General features: G+C 29.5%; 1 protein-coding gene across 1 annotated transcript in view; it reads left to right on the forward strand.

Moving 5' to 3' along the window:
* Positions 1–1,134: 1,134 nt before the first annotated feature.
* LOC123302983 (protein CEPU-1-like) overlaps positions 1,135–16,579 on the forward strand; it is a 376,328-nt gene continuing 360,883 nt past the window's right edge. Inside the window, exon 1 of the mRNA XM_044886078.1 lies at positions 1,135–1,175. The gene's annotated coding sequence lies outside the window, so the exon portion shown is untranslated. The remainder of the gene's footprint in view (positions 1,176–16,579) is intronic.

Genomic DNA, 16,579 nt, shown 5'->3' on the forward strand with positions numbered 1-16,579 from the left:
TTTGTGAATTTAATATTAACGGTCAATTTAAAATGCAAAGTAATTATGCTAATTGCATATTTTTAATTTCTTATAAATCAAATTAGGTCATAAAACTGACCCTCTAACGAATCGAATGCCGAAAACCGCATTCAAATCCGACTTACTGTCCATATTTTTCGAACTATGATCATTTTTAGTGCTTCATTTATTCGTCTTAACTTAGTTATGTGCAATTTAATCATATTTTACGTGCGCCAATAAAAAATAGTTTCTTAAGCAAAGTCTGACATAGTATTAAAAATCTCACAAAAATATAATAAAAGTATAAAAAGTGGGCTTTTTTTACCAGATCCAATGATTATTTTATACTTTTTTACAAATCCCTTCCATTATAAAGCGAAATTTATAAATATATACTGATTATCATTGGCTACTGTTTATCGAATGATAGTCAGTGAATGAACAAATTTATCAATTTTTGCAATACTCGTAAGCAAATACGACCTTAGATCCCAAATAAGGCCTTAGATCCAAATTTGGAAAGCTTATTTTGGTAAGCCGAATTTCTGCAGTCAATAACAGAACACAGTGTATAGGCTTCCGTTAAATACATAATCTAGTATTACAAAAAAAAAAAAAAAAATTTTATCCCATTTTCATACTAAATTTTATTCAAGAAATATTTTAAGACAATTTCTGAAAACTAAAAAAAAAAAGATGTTTATTATTTTACAATAGCAAGAAAAAATTCATATTATGTAAATTTCCGAAACTAATAAATTTTTCAAACACGTTGGAAAAACTCAAAAATTTGAAAAGATTTATTTATCTGTAAAATAAAAATATGTATCAATTTAAATAAAAATGATTTATTTTCTGTTTCAGTGAATATCCAACGGCAGAAAAACAACACAGAAAAAAACGTCGAAATTTAAAACAATGTGAAAATTTACTGTTTGAATAAATAAAAATTTTAAAATCGATATACGTAAAAATTTGTGCAATATATTATATACATATTTATTATGGAAATTTAAATTAATAACATTTTTAAACAAACAGTTTTTTAAAACACAAAAATTTTTATTAAATTAAAAAAAGTTGAAAAATCATGTTAAGAAAAAATCAGTTTTTGTTACCAATATTTGTGACTCTACTTTTAATCAATTTTGGAATTGCCAGCAACACTAACAGTGAGTACAAAACTTTTCTTTTTAATTAAGAACTTTTTAGATATTAGAAAAATATATTGTTTTATTATTGTTTTCTAGTTCCATAAAAATATTATATACTATCAATTTCATAAAGAATTCGTTAGTATTGCATCATAAAGTTAGTACACATATAGAAATACTAAACTCTTTTTTAAAATCTAGAAAGTAAAAACTTCATGAAAATATAAATTACCTAAAAGTACTTTGCCTATTATTTTCATTTACATCTTTTTATCGACCCATCAACTTGACGAATTAACCCTCGGCTTCTTTAACTCGTCAACACTTCCGTCAACCGTTCGGTAGTCATTAGCCCCGTGATGATAGATTTTCTCACACGTTCTGCACATGCGTCAAATATGTCGCACAAAATATTCTTTAATTGACGGAGTACAAATTTGAATAAGTGAAGAATTTTAGAACAAAAATCAAAATAGTCATAATCGTATTCATTACTTATGCTGTAATTAGTACCAGTAAGTTATATACCAATAAGAATGCTTTCAATAAAAATTATAATATAAATAATCATACAAAAACTTACTTACAATAATGTTATCTGCATTTATTATGCTTAGGAGTAATTAATAATTAGTAATTAACATCACAATTATCATCCTTAAAATTATTACATAATTAAATGTTATAACATTGCAATATTTAAAAAGAAATTAAATTTCAACGACTTATATCGTACAGAGCCGAATATTTTATTAACTTAAAATTTTTTTCCTCACTTCTTAAATCTCATTCGAAAATAGATAAAGTCATATGAATTGCTGATTTGAGTACGTCTTATCCTGCCTCGCCAATGCTCTATTCAGGTCCGTTTTTATTATTGGAAACTGTTACCAAAGTTACACAACAAGTTACCAAAGCATTTCTAGATTGCGTGTAAAAGAAGATTACAGTGAATTAATCTGAAAAAGGATAACTATGGTCTGAAGATTGGTTGAATGGTTTCACAAAAAGTCCCTGTTGATTGAAAGCTGGCACCGAAAACAGAACATCGCGGTTGTTCTATAGCATAGAGGTCCTATTAAACAAAAGTGAGATTTGATTTCTTTTTTTTTTGAATAAATTAATTTTTGATTTGACAGTAACTAATCATCCAAACTACTACCAATTTGCTTTTTTTTTTTGCCAATCTTATTTTTCCACTTTATTTTTCCTTTAACTATGCATGGACTGACTTATCTAGCTAATTTCTAATTTTATAAGTAATTATACTCTATGGTTTCCTTTCTACGTGTAACCTTGCTATATGAAAACATTGATTAATGTTACTTCCGTCTTCGAAACAATTCATGGCATTTTGTCATAATTCTATATTTATTGAACAGATAATTTTATTGAGAGGTAGTTCGTGCATGACAGGTGGTAGATTTTCAGACTTTAACGTTAGAGTTAGTCTGAATCCATTGTCCATATCTTACTTTTGACTTATACGAAAATACTTTTGAAAATTTTTATTTAGAAATCAAAGTTATACGATGATTTTGTGGTATAAATAGCTGCTAGAGTTTTTTTAAATAAATAAACGATGCTTCGAATTTTCAACTATTTATATCTAAAAAGCCTTAAAATAAGTCAGCACAGTTTGTTTATAATTTTCCAACAGTCTACAGTAAATGATACAAACAAAGAAAACAATTGAGCCTCTCTACCGTATACAAGGTTTGTATCAAAAACTGGGCCTTTCTTCAAAAAATATAATTACAACATTATATTTTCAAATAATTTAGCGTTATCAAAATAATATAAAAAAGTATTAAAAGTAATTTTAAAAAGATTTTTTTCTACTACGTTTCAGGGCGTCGCCAGTCGATAGCAAAGAGGGAGCAAATTTCTTATGAAGAATGGGAAAAGTATCAATTGTAGGAACAAGCAAAAATAAAGATTTTAAAACGCAAAAATTTATTTTAATTTTAGAGTTAGGCCTATTTTAACGTTAATCTACCTGAAAACAGACGTGGAACTGGGGTTAAATTTTGGGGGGTCATAGACACTGAAAGTCGGATTTATACTTGTGAGAACCGTGGACTTTTTTTTGTTTCCGTGTGGGTGCCTAACCTAAAAATTTTATTTTCCACTATTCCTTTTTCCTCCTTTCTTCGTTTGGGCGCCCTTTTCCTGAAACCTTGCCAAAAATGATTTTTTTTTAGTTTTTGTACCCTATATATGAAATATATCAGAGTGATATCTCTATCAAAGTTTTGATAAAGGAAAATTAATTATTCATAAAGGAAAATTAATTAATATATTATCGTTTGTCCGTCCCTTTACACGATAACTCAAAAGCGAATAGAGAAACATCGACCTGAATTATTTTTATATCGTGTTCGGAATCTAAAAAGTGAGTTTGAGTTCGTAAATTGTCAACATAGGTCCATTCAGTCTTGTTAAACCACAAGAAGAACAACAAAAGTTTGAAATTTTTTCATATAAACAAGTAAACAACTCTTGTTTGAACCATTTTTTCGTAAACAACTTTGTTTTCCCGTGGGAGTATAACTTAGGGAAAAAATTTAGTTACCTTTTTCTCAAAAACTTTAAAAGTTGGTTAGTTGAAAATTGGTACGTAGCTTGATTGATTCTAATTTTATAATAAACTCATCCGATAACTGAAATTTCGAATCCAGTAGAATTTTACTTGATGCTTTGAGTGCTTTGAACCATTTTTGTGAATCTTTAGAAGGGGCAGCTGCCCCTACCTACCTCCCTTGGTGACGCCCTGGCTCCGTTTATTTTCATATTCTTACAAACATATACAAATTATTATCAACTAGCTTGATACCCGCCCGCTTCACTGGGCTTAAAAGTAAAAACCACCGCTTTATAGCCTCCGTATCTTTTGATCTTTATATGCATAGTTTTCAATTTTTTAAATTGTAAAATAGTCATAATTCATTGAGTATATTAGAAAAGGTGGCTCTGCATTGTTTGAATTTATTATTTTAAATTTTACAGAAACCTTTAATTTATGGTTCAAAATGATGATTGTAGATGAACCAGATCTATGAAAAGATTCCTGTAAAAATTAAAAATAGTAAATATAAGAAAATTTTCTTTTTTTTCTTTTTTTATATATCTTTATAAATTATAGCTCATGTGTTATTCTGATGTATGAGCTATATTGCTGTACAGTTTCATTAAAAACCATTCGCAAGTTTTTCCGTGAAAGTGTAACAAACAAATAAACAAACAAACATCCTTACTTTCATATTTATAATATATAGAGATATACAGTTTCAAAAAGGTCATGTAAATACACAAATATTCTATGCTTTTCTCTAATACCTAAAACAAATTTTAGAAAGGTAGGATCGATTCGGCATAATTTTTATTAAATAATTTCCAATCGAAAAGTTTACAAATTGCATGGGTTATGTTTATTTTGTGTGTTAAAATCATGTGTATATTCTAATGAAGTACAAAATACTTTATGAATGGTTCAATTGTTTTTAAAACAAATCATTTTAGTGTTTTTTTTTTTCGAAAAAATTTTCATTTACGAAGTCTCAGCATATTAAATTTATTCATACGCATACAAATTTGATATTTGATGAAAGAAGAAAAATATATTCGTTGAAAATATGATTGAAATATAGTGATTACAAAAATTGTTGACCCTTATCGCAAGATATGGCCGAAAAATGAGATTTATTGGGAAGTTTTATTTAATATCCAATAATAATTAATCCATCATCCTTTAACCAATAATAATTTGTAAAATACAAAATTTTTACGAAAAAGGTGTACCCTCAGTTTTATGACACTTATAGAAAAAAAAAATTATTTAATTTTGCTTAAGAAAAGGATAAAATATTTATGATTTGTTTTACATACACCCACGACAATCCAGTGGCCGAAAAACATATTGTCAGTGTATTCGTTGTGTGCGTAGTCATGGTAGGGACAATAAAATCGATGCCAGCGCTTTAAGTGAAAAATTTTGGAGTTAAAGGGGGCTGTTATGACTAATTTGCAATTCTTTACATGTTAATGTAATAGAAATGTCAAATTAAAATTATTGAAAAACACGAATTTATTAAACTTAATGCATTAAAAATTGTGAAAATAAGAAATCAAATTGAACAAATATTATTTTTCAAATGTAAATTATCATAATTATTAATTTAAATTTGTGAGACAAGAATATTAAATTTTAAATGTAAATCTTAATTGCAATCCATACAATTATATATGCATCCATACAATTCTATAATTAAAGTAGTGTATCGTTACCATGGAAACGAAACTCACGCACGGAGCGAATTGGAAATAAACAAACCAACATAGTTATTTTAAATAAAATAACGACTTTAGATATTTATTTTGAATTTAATAGAATTTTGAGATTCAAATGTACCTATTAAACCAATAACTTGACACTATTAAGAAATTAATAAGCAAGACCGATCGATTGCTTTAGCCATTCTCTTGTGTAGCATTAAATACTTAAAACCAAAATCAAAAATCAAAATAAAATCAAGCTAAACAAAAAAGATAAATGGACAATAAACGAACAACATACAGTTTATTCGCAAAAGTAAATTCAAGTAAATCCAACACAAAATATTTTCTTTTACAATAATAATAAAAATTCCAAGCGAACTATTTGAGAGCCACTGCTTGTAATGAGATTATATGTTATAAATGGGGAGTACTTTATAATTTGTGATAGGGCGGGCTAAGATTTGTATTGCTCTTGACCTTAATATGCATATAGATTAGTCTGCGCAGTAAAAGACGAATTTTGAAGGTCCAAGAAAGAATAAATGAATAATATATTGTGTGAAGGTAAAGCTTTTTAGAGTTCTGTAATTGGATGGAAAGATGAGATCCTCTCTGGGATTAGGAACCCTCTCATAACAATCTGCCTGTCCGTGCCACAGTGGAGTATTTAAAACCCAATTATTTCATTTTCTCCTTCAATTATTTTAATTTTTTTTACTATCTATTTAAAGCGATTCATTGTTTTTTTTTTTTTAATTTTGTTAAATCTTAAGTCTATTTGGGTGATGGGCATGCCCATCATGCCCATATGAGTGGATTCGTCACTGCAGACGATTGCTCAGTGGAGCACATGAGCAACGGCTAGTAAAAGTATAAAAGATTTAATTGGACAGCCAAGTAAAGTACAGTGAAGTCAAGTAGTCTGATACTTATGTTATAGCATAAACAAATACAAGAAGAATTGAACTTTTATTATTAAATGTGTTTGGAGTGTATTGCAGGGCTTAACAATCTGTTTTATTCAATGGGGATGATGTACAGTATGTATGTTTTATTTCTATATATACATTTTTCAAACAATTTCACTTAACCCACTTCTTCTAAGAAGAAAACTTTCTGTATCCAAAATATCAATCCACTTTTTTCCCCCGACAACTTTTAATCTACAGGTTTTATTAGAAAGTCTTGCTTTTTTATCCTTTTTCATCAATAATTTTTATTTTTGTTTATGAGTCAACAACATTAACTTGTTTATTATACTATTTATATATAAAATATATCAAGGTATAATAAATTAAGTCTCAAGTTTCCAACGCTTAAAAATTTTGATGCTACCAACAAAATTTTGATACAGGTGTTCATAAATTCATCTAATTAGTCCATGTCCGGTTGTCTGTCTGCCTGTCTGTTAAAACGATAACCCAATAACGAAAAGAGATATAAAGTTGAAATTTTTGCAACGTGCCCAGGACGTAAAAAGTGAGGCTGTGTTCAAAAAAGTGATTTCTTATGATAACACAGTTTTAAGCAAAAAAAAAAACGTACTTTTGCGCTTTTTTCCCTAGGCGTTTAGTTTTCGAAATAAAAATTCTTGAAAAATTAAAAATACAATAATATTCAATTTTAAGAAAAATGTGTGATGTTCTTATCCCTGAGAAAATTCACTTAGCTAACAGCTCTTGCGCTACGAATTTTATTTTCTATGTACAGTTGTCAAAAATACATACTGTATGATGTGTGCAATATATGATGATGTTTGTATTAAGACAACAGCATAAGTTGATTATGATTTTAATCACATATACTTAAATTTTATTTATTTATACCAAGTCTTTACTATAACGATCATGATTTTTAATCATAATTTCTACAAAAATATAGACTTATGCACCGTATCGTGGATCAAGGGGAGGACGTGTGTTACAAATCTGTTTTGTAATCCTTAGAATGATTTGTGGAGTTTTGGATATGTCTCGAAGAAAACCAGTTGTTCCGATAACTGGATTTGTTCCGATTACTAAGATTGTACACATTTAAGCGAAACTGTACACACAATATTAAACACTGGTTATTATGATCATCCTGTGGTTTAAGAATCATAAGAATGAATCATATTAGATGTATATACAAACAAACAATACCAATTTTGAGTGATTAATAAAGCGATTATATTATATTATTTTTTGCTTTAGGTATCTAAAAATAGCGAGTCTCTTCAGTTTGAATGAGTTGAAATTTGGTTTTTAGGTAGGAATATAAGGTTTGATGGATGTTATTCAAATGGAATGAATTACGGCATTTTGGCGAAGAATCTTATGAAGGGGAAAATATGACCTTAGTGTTGAAACTCTGCTGCTGACAAGTTTCTCAAGTATCTTTTTGTGTTTGTTATATTATTTTTTTTATACAATAAAAAATAATGCTCGGTTAGTGGTAAACAAAATGGATTTATCATGATTTGGGCTGCTATGAAAGGCATAATTATTACGTTAATGATATTTTTTCACCATTGAAACAAAATAAGAAACACTCGTGATTTTTGATTTACAGATGAAATTAGTTACACAGTTAAATAAAAATTACTTGTTGCAAAAAAATATGCTGTTAACATGGTAGCAGTAATATTTAATGATAACAGTAAATATTTACTTGTTTCAAGAAAATATTTACTCGTTATTCGCTCGTTGCATGCGTTTTATTTCAGGGAGTTTCCTTAGTAAGGTAACCCACACTAATTTATTAATATAATTTTGTGGATGGGCATATAAGTCAATGAATTGTATACTATTACATTTTAACAGGCCGATACTCGCTATCAGAAAACGGCTCCAACGATTTTCCTGAAAATAAGTATGCAGGGCCTTTTGGGGGCCAAAATCGGTCTAGCAAGGTTTTATTTAATAAAAAACGACGTTTTGTCTGTGTTTTCAGGAATAACTGAAATTTTGACTGCAAAATATAACTCTTCCCTGACATCTACTGGCGACAAATTAAAGTACATTATCGGGAGTCTTTTTAACTCAAAAAATACCGAGTAAAGGTCGGTCATCCAGGTACTGCTTATTGATAACTGAAATTTATTATTATAACATAAAAAAATAAAAAACAAGACGTACCAATACATCAACATTATGGGCATTTATAATTTAATTGAACTAATAATTATCAATTATTATCAAAAAATCTTATCAGTAAATTTAAAAAAAAAATGGCTATTCGTAATTTTTACAAATTAATTCGTAAACGGCTCTGCAGTAAAATAAATTTGAATTTTCTTATCCGGCAGACAAGAAAATTCAAACTATGGATGTACACGAACAGGCCCGAAATTTGAGAAAATAATACTTTTTTCGATGAGCGTTTATGCGCGTAATGAAAGAAAAGACCAAAATTTCTAAGAAAAAAAAACTTCTTGAAAAAAAAAGGCTTGGAAAAAATATTTTTTAAAAACTGTAGATTGGTTGAAAAATCTGAAAATTCATAATTCAACAATAGATAAAATTATATGAAGAAGAAAAAGTTTCAACCACATGTACCATTTGAAAAAAAAAATGCTCATAACACAAGGAAAGAGTCGATTGATTTTTTTACTGTCTCGAACTATTACATTTAATTTTGTTGATAGGACGAATATTTACGCCGTAAATCGCAAAAAACCGTTTGTCATCCCCTTAAACTCCCACTCCTCTTCACCGGCAAACATTCAGCTGTTGGATTTTTATCCAATATTTGTAACCCCTTTATCGACTCTTTCCTGCTGAGTTTGCCTTGTAACGAATTTTTTTGTTAAATAAAACTAGTTATGGAGGTTTCTCGCTTATCCAAGTTCCACTGTATTACTGTTTAGATTAACCGCGGTAAGTGGGTGTGTAGGTCACTATAATATATCGTCGGAGATCAAATAATCGTGGGCGCTGATATTTATTTACTTATATATACGTGTTTGTTTATTTCGTTACGTAAAAATAAGTTTACAACTCCCATAATTTTAATGTCATTGGTAGCTTGATGTTAACGGAATTTTTGTTCATTTCGCGAGTATAAACGGTTCCCTTGAGAAATTGTTCTTTCTTTAATATGCAAGTAAATTTTTCAATGTTGTAGAAATGATATTGCAAGAATTATGCAAGGTGATAAAAAAAAGAAAACAATATTTTTTGTAGACAAGAAAATATTCCATAGAATACAGTGACAGCATATCTACAGAAAGTCACGCCATGAAATTAATATATATTTAAAATGACTTATATTTCGGAAGAGTTATTGATAATTGTTTTCATTTCAAAATTTCATAGATTAGTAAACGTTGTAGAGTTCGTACAAAACGAAGTGGCACCGAGCAAGAGAGAGTGTATGATGTATATATATGTGCACTCGTATCTACACTCTCTCTTGCTCGGTGCCACTTCGTTTTGTACGAACTCTAACATTCATATTTTGAATACCTATCCTCAAATTCTCTTTTTTATCAAACTTCATACAACCGGTGCATGATCCTTCTAAAATTCGAATGTATCTATTTGTGCCTCACATTCACTTCATAGATATTTTTATACGCGATATATTCCTTATTCTTTTAATAAATTCCTTGATTTACCCCTAATTTCAAAGCTTATCGTGCTAGCTAATGGCGAAAAATGGACTCACGGTCTAAAAATGTACCGTTTAGGAAAAAACAGAATAGAGAAATAATTTTAAGATTTTGTTTTGTTCTTTATATAATTTGTGTACCATAACTGTATTAAAATTGCCTATAATTAAAAAGAAACACAATTGCCACTCACATATTATTTCTTTAGCCTGTTTTTTGCCACAGGTAGCCACACTGCGGCATTTCGGAAGGGTCGAGGAAGTTATTGAATATTTCAGTAGATCACTGTTGTCTGACTGACTAAGAAATTCTGTAACATTTTTTTAGTGAAAAAAAAAAACTGCTCAGAGAATTGTATGCAGGTTTTTCACATCTAATAATTGTAAAAATTTAATAATTGATATAATTCATTTTTGTGACAGTAAGAACAATGTATACAAAATTTATTTTTATTGATTATTTACTGATTTTAAAATTGATGAAAAAAAGTTTAATGAACTGCAACGAGAATCGAAGGCATTTTTTCACGTGATATTCTGCTTTTCATCTAACTGAGCGAGGCGATATCGATGATAGTTGCATTTACTAATTGTCACAATTCTATATTCGCACCTTGTACGAGTTTTATTTCAAGCTTTTCCATGATAACCATATACGCTACTTCATTAATATAATTCTATGGGTAGACATACAAGTCTAGGGATTGAACATATGGTTTACATTGAAAGCTTGATACTATTTTCTTACAAATTTAAATAAGTAATTATGTTACTTTATATGAAATAAATTTTAATTAGGTAAATAAGTTTAATTAATTGTTATTTTTCAATAGTTTTAACTAAATTTTTACTATATGAGTTACATGTACACAATTGAAAATTATTCATAATAGTCTCTTTTATCGCCAAAATTTCTTACTGGTAGCATGGGCGTCGATCTGATTTTCGCTACCATGACTACAGACAGAGTCAATTGTGACAGGAAAGCAAAAAAGTTGCCAATTTTTACCAATTTTTAAAAATAATAAAATGTATTTCATTGAAAATTAATCAAATATTTATCATTTATGCTATAATTCATGATCATTTGATGAACCTAATACCTATTAGAAAGTTTTGTAGGATTCCGTAACCGCAGCGATTTGCTATTGTATGCACAGTGTAATTTCGTCAATTATTAAATTCAATTACTTATTTTTAACAGGTGTACTTTTTCAAAAATGATTTAAATACTTTTCTTGAAAGAAATTACGCTTTGATATCGACGTTAGTCTCATCCTTAGCTAAAAGTCAAATAATGACTTCAAAGCTAATTGCTCATACGGAAATTATTAAATGAAGTATTTACTTTAAAATCGTTTTTTACTTTTTTGTGCATTTTTTTTGAATCTGGTTCTATTTTTGGCAAAAATTTTTTACACACTCCACAATTAAGACCAGATCTCATGCCATTTACAAAGTTTTGGATTCCCAGCTATTGCCCATAGCCTTGACAGAGGGGACCAGCCCATCACAACTATTAATTAATTAATTTTTTTTGCGACGGCGGAAATCAAACCCGCTACCCTAAGCATACCGCGGATGGAATTGGTTACGCCTTAACCAACTAAGCTAATAGGGCGAAAGCATTATTAAAAATGAGAATTTTTTAGCATTTTCTCAGGTGGAATAATCACACTTATCCACCTAAATAAAAAATTCGTTCTCTCTATCTCAAATATAAACTTTTTGAAACAGTTGAATAATCATCTTAAAAAAATAATTATATTGAAAGTAAAACACATAAGTCACTAAAAAATAAAATAGTAAAGATGTTGTTTCTAGGGAACAAACTAAAAAAAAAAAATAGAAGAAAACTATGAGTTGGTATCATATAAAAATGTAAAGATATTTGTTCAACCCTAAAAATAATTAGATTTTTGAAGTATGATGACAAATTTTGAATGACAAGAAATTTAATTGAAAATATTATGAAACAGTATGTAACGAGGAAAAGGATACTACTAACAACAAACCTCTCCCCAGTCCTAGATAGTACACATAAGTATATGAATGTTTATATACGTCTGCATGTACCATGTGGCTCGTAAAAATATACCTACGCTTTATTCTTTGAAAGCTACATTAAGGATGTATGAGCATGACAACAATGTTTGATTTAAAGGCTCAAAATTTTTTATAGGTAGATTTTTACTCAAAGAATATGTGGTTAAAATTTCAGCTTAGGTATCTATTCAAATTTTGGCTCTTATGGAGGAATCTCAAAAAACGACATATTTTGAAAGTTTTTGATAATTTTAACTTGAATGAATCAAAACAAATTAGCCTCCGTCCATGTAAGGAATGTAAGAGCATGGTACATTTAGGTTTGAAATTATTTGTATCTTATTTTCAACTTTGATGATGAATTTTGTTATAACTTCATGAATGAATAATTAAAAAAAATTTGCAATTTTCGATATTTTGAAAACTACGCCAGATGTCGAAAATTTTAGTCTTACTTTTTGTCTTATATCGTCAAGTTATTAAATAATTTATCATCAAAATTGATAATATATATTTTTTAAATTTGTGAGCCCCACCACCAGTGCTGATACATCCTTAAACAAACAAAAAAGAACACCACAATATTAGATAGGAAATTGATTTTCTGTGAAACTTGTTCCAACTCACCCAAAAATGTTCTTGGGTCATTCTGATAGAAAGTTGTCACGGCCACAAAATTGTTTGAGGAGTAGTCTGCGAGCTACGGACGATCAAAGCTGCGAATATGTTGTAGTTTTTGTATATGACTATGAAAATCGCTTTCTATTAAACTTTTTTAAACCTCCCCCAAAATGTTCTTCGGATAATTCTGATCAAAATCTCTCACAGCCACAAAATTTTTAACGGGTAGTTTTCCAGCTACGGACTGTACAACTATAATGCAAGTGTAGCTTTAACACCCCTAGCTCGAAAACTACTCGTTAAAAAGTTTGTAACGCTCAAAAATATTGATGGTACGAACAAATGTTTGGTAAAGGTGTTCATAATATCACCGAATTATTTCATTTCCGTCTGTCCGTCAACACGATAGCTCAAAAACGAATAAAGATATCAAGCTGAAAGCTTTTTAGCGTGCTAAGGACATAAACAGTGAGGCCGAGTTCGTAAATGAGCAACATAGGTCAATTGGATCTTGAAGTCGTTGGACCCATGTTGTAAACCGTTATAGATGGAACAAAAGTTTAAATACGAAAAATGTTGCTTATAAAAATTAAACAACTTTTTTTTTTTAAATATTCTTTTGTAAACATCACTGTTTACCCGTAAGAGCGCAAATTATATCAAAACTTTGGTATTAAATTTCTCTAAAACTATAAAAGATAGGAAGTTGAAAAGTTGTGAGTAGCTTCAACTAGTGGTCTTGTGAAACATTTTCGAAAAAAAGGAAAAAACTTCAAGAGAAAACATATTCCAAAATTTTCGAAAAATTCAAAAATATGACGACGCATGTTCTTCTCCTATGCCCTTCACTTATTTTAAAACCATTTTGTAAATATTATATATCTTCTATACTGACTATCACTCAAAAGAATGCATTCGAATAGGATAGATAGAATCTTCTGGTTCACTTTTAACCGAAGATATTACAAATTATGTTTGTAATATCTTGTATACAGGATTCTTGTATATAATAGTAACTGTTATATTTAGTTTCGCCATATTTTATGAAATATACTTTATTTTTATGTATGTATGGTATGTATATATATACATGTGTATATGTGTATCGAACAAAAAGTTTTCATCATCGTTTCTTTTCTTCTCAATTTCTCTCGACGAACTTTTCAAATTTTTATATTTTCCATATCAAAAAAGTACATGTCGTTCCTTCTTTTTTTTGTTGTATGAAAAACAAAACTCATGAGCATCAGAGCTCCATAACCATGGTCATATTTGGTCACACTATCGTGAAATATCCTCACCAGTATAACAAAGTTAGCCCAATTCAACCATCATCTCGTTTTACTTCATGAGTATCTCATTGCTCTAGCTGACATCGAAAGGGCAACAGTTGTTGCAATAGCTATTCATGTGTTACAACAAAACTTTTGAACTTTACTTCACAATAAATCGCGAAAATGTTGGAGATAATAATCCTCTGTACTTTCTTGGACGCCTCGTGTTGCCTTTAACTCGGGTACAAAAAAACACTTTTTTAGCGAATTTGGATAAATGTGAGGATAGGGAAGTCGCGACAAGTATGACCTCCCCATTCTCTTTCATCACCTAAGCTCGTGCTACTTTGCGAGAATGTGGGGGAAGCATCTCTCAACGGTAGAGTTGTAGAGATACGCAAATTCTAAAAAACATGATATTTCGAAATAAAAAAAGCTAGAGGGTACTGGAAGGTAAAAATCGCGAAAAGCTTTTTCCTTAACACTAATTCAAAATACATACCGATTTTTGAATCCTCTCACTTCATTTAAACGACCTGTCGGAATTTGCGAAGCCTCAAAAATCACGAAAGCCCATGATATATCGCTACGAAACAGTTTGAAAGGCATATTTCCCTAAAATCTTCCAAATAGTGTCCCAGGGGCCTTAACACAGAAATATCTACATCCCTTCCGTTGACCTTCTGTACAGTGCATAAGTCTATATTTTTGTGTAAAAAGTTACTAAAAAATGAGTCTTGAAAAGTACTGCGGGGATGATATTTAACAATTGATATCGGTCGAGGTTAAAAAAATGTAGTTTTGTTCAATTTCGAAATTGGTTCATCGAATTTTTAGTTCGAAAAATTTAATTAAGGTAACATGTCAGGTTTACTTTTAACTAATTTCTTTTTATAATCGAGTACCTATATTAAAAGTAATGATGAAAGAGAAAGGGTGGAGAATAAATTGGTTTGGTTTTGTTTTGATACGACTTGAATTTTTTTAATACTTTCTGCACAGTTTGTTCTTTCATGAGTCTTGGTAGGTGGTTGGAAATTTATTTCAAAATTTTGAGACAAAGCTACCAAAATCATTGACATAGTCATTTTATTTCAATACAATAACAATAAATGGTCCGAAGCATCGGACAAGACTTTATTATATTATAAAATTGATATATTATTTTTGTAATATTTATTAAAAGCAGCCAATTGTAAGAATTATTTAAAAACAAGGAAAAGCTTCAGTTTCTTAACTTCACTAACTTGGATGAATTAAGTTTTATTTACTTCTTTATTTGATTTATTTGATTATGTGAACAATTTGAATAATTATGCGATTAGTTTGGTAAGGGTGAGGTTAAGCAAATATTACCAAGTAGCAAAAGTTACTTAAAAAGACATTTAAAATAATATTTAATCAATTTTGGATAGGATTGATTTGACCACTTTTGACGATTTCATCCCCTCTAGCTCCACGGCTCCAGAGAGGGTTGCCCCAGAGAGGAGTTATATCAAACCTAGAACCTTGTTGATATAAACCCTGATACGAAGTTTCACTGCTGTCCCCTCAGCCTCTCCCTAAAAAATTCCATTCTCCTGTGTTTGGAAAGGTTTTCTCTAGGGTGTGGGCATTCTCGGATATATGGCTTATACAAACCCTAGGAACACCTTAAAGTCTAGCCTTGTGCCAAGTTTAATCGAAATCGTTAGAGCCGTTTTTGAGAAAACCCCAAAAATCCTGCTTTGGCCTAGAGGGAAGTACCCTTGAAAAAATACCTAGGGAAAAAATGAAAAAATCATCTGGAATTGTGACCAAACTGAACCTATGTACCGAGTTTGAGAAAAATCGGTTGAAAATTGAAGACTCCAGCTTGTTAACAGACATACCGACATACCGACGGAAGCAGCATTTTTTGAAACCATTTTTTTGGAATCATGTATTGAACCCTCGAAACGTGTATTTCCGTTGAATCCCGATATCGATTTCTTTTCGATCGAAATTCTTTATTATATTTATAGTATTATAAATAAAAATTTATATAATTACTTATTTAGGTAGATAATACACATGAATTTACTAGCATGCTTAAAATAATTTGTTCATTATTACTATGAATTGTACTCCGATATCTTCTGTAGTTTTTATATGATGATCTTTAACAAACCATAAATCGGGAAATATAAAACCAGAAAACCAAAAAATAAACCAAGGTTTTCCATACTTTGAAAACTGGTTGCTTTTGAAGACTTTACGAATGAGGACAATTCAAATTGGTGAAGATTCTAAGATATCATCAAAGTGTAATATCTATTTTTCATTTGTTTTGCAGGAAAAATATGTAATTAGGAAGAAGGTATTATGATTAATAACTTTTCAATTTAACAAAGAAGTTAGTAAATCTGATCTTTTTGTTCTTAATCAAATCTTCAATAGATCTCCAGAATCACTGTATTTTTTTCTAACCAAATTTAGTTGACTCATCTGCACCTAAAGCTTAACTTCAATTCCTTCGCAGTTAGTTTAAAAGAAGCTTTATAATTACTTTAATTCCGACAGACTTGTGTGTGAATCATAATTCTATTGACTCAACTTCGAATTTATCAACTCCGCGCGGACAATCGTGACAAC

Source organism: Chrysoperla carnea, chromosome X, assembly GCF_905475395.1.
Source record: "Chrysoperla carnea chromosome X, inChrCarn1.1, whole genome shotgun sequence".
Taxonomy (NCBI): domain Eukaryota; kingdom Metazoa; phylum Arthropoda; class Insecta; order Neuroptera; family Chrysopidae; genus Chrysoperla; species Chrysoperla carnea.